The sequence below is a fragment of the Mustela nigripes genome, chromosome 4 (assembly GCF_022355385.1).
Source record: "Mustela nigripes isolate SB6536 chromosome 4, MUSNIG.SB6536, whole genome shotgun sequence".
Taxonomy (NCBI): Eukaryota; Metazoa; Chordata; class Mammalia; order Carnivora; family Mustelidae; genus Mustela; species Mustela nigripes.
In genome coordinates, this window is record NC_081560.1 from 178,419,652 (window position 1) to 178,425,670 (window position 6,019).

A 6,019-nucleotide genomic window follows, 5' to 3' on the forward strand; every position below is an offset into this window, starting at 1 on the left:
TGCTTTCGGCTCAGGTCATGATCTCAGGGTCCTGGGATCGAGTCCCGCATCAGGCTCTCAGCAGGGAGCCTGCTTCCCTCTCTCTCTCTCTCTGCCTGCCTCTCTATCTACTTGTGATTTCTCTCTGTCGAATAAATAAATAAAATCTTTAAAAAAAAAAAAAGATTTAAAAAATGTTATTTTCCTTCTCCTTAATTTCTTTGGTAATAATGACATCCTTTACTATGTGTTGGGCAGAGTGGGAAGAAGTTTCCATGGATTTTTAAATTTAATCTCATAGCAATCCTATGACATTGAAAATATTGGGTGGTGAGCAAATGGGCTCAGAGAGGTCAAGTAACTTTTACAAGGTCATACAGCTGGGAACTGGAAGAACCAGGGCTTGAACCCATATGGTCTGGTTCCAAGGCTCAACACTTCTTAGCAGTATCCACTATCAAATCATTCCTGGGGGAAGCCTTATCCATTCGGTATCTGACACGATCCATGAAGAAATCTCTTAGAGCAGAGGTTCTCAATCTAGGCTCCACATTAATATCATACACATTAAAAAAAAAAAATACCTCTGTGTGTGCCCCACCCCTGGAGATTCCAATTTAATAGGTCTGGGGTAGGGCCCAGGTATCAGTGTTTTTTAATACTACAACAGTGAATAGATAACCCTCCTCTTCCTGGTGCTTAAATTCTAACAGAGTTTAGACCCCACCAGAATCTAGTAGAATCCCCAAGTGACTCTACTGTGCAGCCCAGACTGAGAACCGGTGACCCAGAGCTTCACACCATTTACCCGGGCTCCTTTCTCTTTTCTCCTTCTCCTCTGTGAACTCCTTTCAAAGCTGAGTTGTGAGCAACTCAACTGGCTTCTTCCAGAAAGGATGGCCAAGCCCCTAGCAATCACAGGCATGAGACCGCAGGATCTGACTACAAAACTTCCAGATTTGACAGGCAGAGGAGCACAGTGGTAGCAGGCGTCCGGGCGGGGGGTCGGGGGTCGGGTTGCATGCCCCTGGAGTCCACTGGGCGTGAGTTCAAATTCCAACTCCACCATTTGCTAACTGTGTCCACCTTGGGCTAACCGCTTACCTTTTGTGGTGGTTTTGCAGATTCAATGAGATGATACAAGGAAAACCCCAGGCAGATAAAAGTTCTCCAGCAATGGTAGTTGTTGCCCTGGTTTTTGTTTTTCTAGCACAAGGGTAATGACTACTGCTGGGAGACATTGGTAATTAAAAAATCAAACTACAAAAAAAACACGTTTTATTATTAGTCAAATCATTCCTACTCTTATTACTTAGCATTTAATTTACAGCTCTTTATATTACAATTAGCTTGGCAATCCTATTTCTCATTCCTGACAACTGGGAGAGGAGGGGTAACATTATTAATCCCATTTTCTAGATGGGGAAAAGGCAACATTTCCATCTATTCTGTCTCCAGTTTCTATGACTCTATGATTAAAGGCACCTGCAATCATGTTCATTAGTTCCCTATGAAAAATGATATTCAACACAGATGTTAAATGCAGGCAAGAATTAACAAGCACTTGATAGCAACGCCAAAATAACATCTAAACAATCACTTCTGAACATTAAAGTCATGGCAAACAAGTTCCAATTTATATAAAGGTGTTGCAGAGGATTAGGGAAAATGAACAAATATATTTTTCTTTATCCTCATTCATTTAGGAAGTACCTGACATGGTTTAGAAATCCTTTTTGAAATGCAGCCTGAAGAATGATTAATTTCCTCCATGAAGCATCTTCATTTAGCAAATAGGTCTAGGCTAATATGTCCTGATGTTTTATTTTGAATCAGAGCTAAAGCAGAAGAGGTCCTGGATGGGGAGACCCGGCGCTGTGGTTCTCAGGCGAGCTCCCTGAGAAGCCTGCGCACTGTGGGCAAGGGGCTCACCATTCCAAATGTCCACCAAATACACACCCAACACTGAAGAGTGGTTTGCCTATAAACGTAGTCTTTGTCATTTGTATGGAATTTACATGAATGAAATATAATTGCTCCAAACATACTACTGAATGCATACTCACTGCATATAGCCACTATTATATGGGGCGGGGGTCCCCTCAATTTTTTGCTGTTAAAAAGGAATGCTCATTTTCAAAAAGCTTAGGGCAACACTGATCTAGTCCAGCCATTCATTTGGTTGGTGAGGTTTAGATCTTGGGGACAGCTGGGACTCCAATCTGTCTCCTAATTCCCAAATGGCCCTTGTCCAACACCATACATCTCTTCGACTGTGAGCACCCATCCATGGGAAGTCAATAGTCATGGCTATGTCCTCTATCTAAAAGAGGAGAGTATAGTCCTGCCCTCCCTCCCTGGATATGGACTTTCCTTATCTGCTGAACCTTGCTTTTGCCTTCCCTTCCCCTCTACTCCCCTGTTTAAACCTTTAGGGTGAGCAGCACTCAAACCCTTTCAAGCTCTGATGTTCTTTGAGTGCCCCTGGACATTCAGTCTCCATATGAAGTGGAAATACAGTCTCCATGGTACTAAAACAAGGAATGTGAGAAGTATGTATACAGTAGGCATGTACATGAATATATTTTACAGCTGAAACCCCAGTGCTTCTAAATATCTACAGAAAATAAGAAAATTGAAATATTCATGAATAGTCATTTTATTTCATCTGAATCTGACAACACTAATAGGATGTTAATAAACCCCTAGCATAACAACTTTTCAAAATGCTTTCACATCTCTTAATGCAGTTTATTGTCCTGATGGCTCACCAGCATGTAAGTGCTAGGATTGAGGGCCACGAGAACTAAGTGCCATGAAGAGAAGAAATGTTCCCTATTTTATTCACTACTGTTTTCCCAGTGCCCAGAACAGCATCTGGCACATGGCAGACATTCAATAAATATTTGTTGATTGAGTGAATGACAGAAGTAAACAGGGATGATGGCCTTAGCTAGTTATTTAGCCTACATATAGTTCTATTTTTAAGAAGACGGGATGACTCTATAGTGGAACAACTGTGTTTCCAATGACCTTTTCTCAGTCTTTAATTCTCCCTTAATTTCAGTCTTAAACGTGATGTGATATTCTTCCTTCAAATATTGTCATGTAATTGTTCAAAGTTATACAAGTAGTACATTCATTTTAGGAAAATCAGATACAACTAATATATAAAAAAAATAAAATTCCCAATGATCTCACTACCCAAGGACGACACAATGAGTATGCCAAAGTGTACTCTTTCCAATTTTAGTCTAAGCATATGTACCCACGCACATCTGACACAAAACTCTCTGCTTAGACTTTAGATTTGGACCATTTTTTTTTTCCTTAAGCCCTTTTGCTTATTGCCCTATTAGAGCACCTGACCCTCCTCCTATGTCCTAAATATATTCCTTCCTCAATATTTAGGTCCTTGCTTCAAGAGGATTCCCCCCCTTCTCCCTCCAGAGGATTCATCTATTCTTGTTTCAACTTTAAGTTCCATGTGGATGGGTGATCGCTGGACCATCAGTGCTCCCTTTTCTCTGAGATACCAGTGCTCCACAAGTTCCACACCTCTAAAATCAAACGCATCGTGTTCCTTCCATCAAAACCACATCACTAGTTCACCTATCCCATTTCTATCACTGCAAGAGTACTGTACAGGCAAACCTCGATGGCATCATCTTTGGTCCCCCAACTCGCGTTCAACCACGCACAGTGATTTCCATCCTTCTTCCTATTCATCTGTCATTCATCTCTCGCCATTCCTACCAGTGCAGTCCAGGCCCTTACATCGACATGATTTTCTACCTGTGTCTCCTGCTTTCTGTACAACTAAACACCCACCCAGCTTACACACTGCTACCAGCTAACTTCCTAAAACACCGTGTCCATCTTGCCCAGCCTCCTTTTCCATCCTGATGTCTCATTACTACTGCAAACAAACCCTTGCTCCAGACAGCCTGGTGTATTCGTTATCACTCAATTCCAAATCATTTCCAGTAAAAGTATTTATGAAACATTCATTATGTGTCAAAATCCATTCATTCAGGGGCGCCTGGGTGGCTCAGTGGGTTAAAGCCTCTGCCTTTGGCTCAGGTCATGATCTCAGGGTCCTGGGATCCAGCCCCGCTTTGGGTTCTCTGCTCTGCTGGGAGCTTGCTTCCCTTCCTCTCTCTTTGCCTGCCTCTCTGCCTACTTGTGATCTCTGTCTGTCAAATAAATAAATAAATAAATAAAATCTTTTAAAAAATCCATTCATTCATCCAACATATATTTACTGAGCAATGATTCTGTAAGTTAATACACTGGGGACACAATGGTGAACAAGACTGACCAAGTCACTGTTCTCATGGAACCTAGAGGCCAGTGGGTTATAGATGGGCAACTCCAAAACATGGTGGTCCAATCCCAGAATACTCCCAACCTTCCACTGACGTGTCAAATGAGTCAAAACATCCCCGAGGGCTGAGCTTTGTGGCTCTAAGTGGGGAAGGAGTTCTGAAGACAGAAAAAGCTGAGTGAGGAGAGCTGGCGTGGAGCACGGCTTCTCTGCAGATGTGAGACACAGCTCAGCACTGAAGGACGGGCGTCCCAGAGAACGGGGTCCCTTCTATCCACGGGGACAGGAGGAAAGGCGCACACATGAAATGGACACAACAGCAGCCACAGCACGGACTTATTTTGTATAAAGGTCCGTTTGACACCTATTCAGCAGGGCACATGCTCCGTCCCTACGGGCCCAGCCCAGAGGGGTATGTGAAGGTGACTCAGACGGGGCTCCTACCATGGAGGGATTTCCAGCTAGCAAGGGGGATCAGGCAGGCCCATGATGATCTATCACACCCCAGAAAGTGAGATGTTCCATTAGAGATTCAGAGACAACCCTGAAGGAGTTCAGAAAGAGGTACATGTCTGGGTTCCTAAAACAGCATTTACTGAATCACATATTGTTATACATCTACATGCATCTACTGAAAATACCTATCCTGTTTTAAAGTGTCTTCTCACTCACTTTCTCATTTTATCCTAAGTGACTTGTTTAGCAGGCAAAGTAGATTAGATTGCTTTCCAGATGAGCAAAATACAGCACAGATGTTTTAAGTGATGTGCTCAAGTCAGGAACACACACAGGCAAAAGTAGAACAAGAACACCCTGTCCATCTCGGCCCGTTTCTGCAGAAGTATCTAGAGCAGAGGGCACAAGAAGCTCTCTGATTGCGTAGGACACGTAGCAGGTGTAATGAAGCCAAGTAGGCAGTTGGATTTAAAAGGGCAGGACTGAGGCAGCCTCTGAAGGTGCAAGAGAAGGGATGTGACCCAATGAAGTCTCGCATTCCCGCTTTTCCTTCTCAGGTCTTGCCTGTATCATTGCCCACCCCTAGGCCTGTCCAAGCCATAACCATTCGGGGTTCATCCCTTATTTTTCCGGGCCACGCTGGTTTTCCCTCCCACTGATCTCCCGGAGTGGGGATGGGGGTTGGGTAGCCGGTTCTCTCCTGCACACCACAGCGTGCCCAGCCAGCACACTGCTAGGCTCAGGGCAGGCGGCTAAATACAGGCGAATGCATGAATTCCTGGTACCTCCACGGACCAGTAAGGGTATGTTGGTCCCCCCAAGAGTGGGCGGGCATGGGACACCCTCGCCACCCGGAGGCGCTCACCGACCTCGACCAACGAGGGCGTTGCGGGGAAGGGGAGTCTGGATGGCCCAGGGCCGTGGGGACCACGACGCGCCACCAGGGGCTCCGGTCCCCCCGCTGGAGGCCGGGGCTACCGCTCCCACGCTTCCGCAGAAGGCATTTCCTGAGAGCATGAATTCTATCCCCATCAGCAAAACTGTCGGGGAAAGTGGTGGAAAATGACGCCGGCGGAGGAAAAACGTCGGGAGTAAAGGAGCCCAAGCCCCGGGCCCAAACCCTCACGGAGGGGGCTGTGGAGGTTAGAGAAGCCATGCGCAGCTCCCGCCGCGGCCAGAACCAGGGCTGGAAGCCTCGCGAGATCTTGGGGAGGGGGCTCGGGAATCTCGTTGCGTTGCCTAGCGACGGGCAGGACG

The 6,019-nt window shown here is 45.4% G+C and overlaps 1 protein-coding gene across 2 annotated transcripts in view; it reads right to left on the reverse strand.

The window, feature by feature from the left end:
• The window catches only part of HSPA12A (heat shock protein family A (Hsp70) member 12A), a 147,757-nt gene that overhangs the window by 141,600 nt on the left and 138 nt on the right, over positions 1-6,019 (reverse strand). The window lies entirely within an intron of this gene.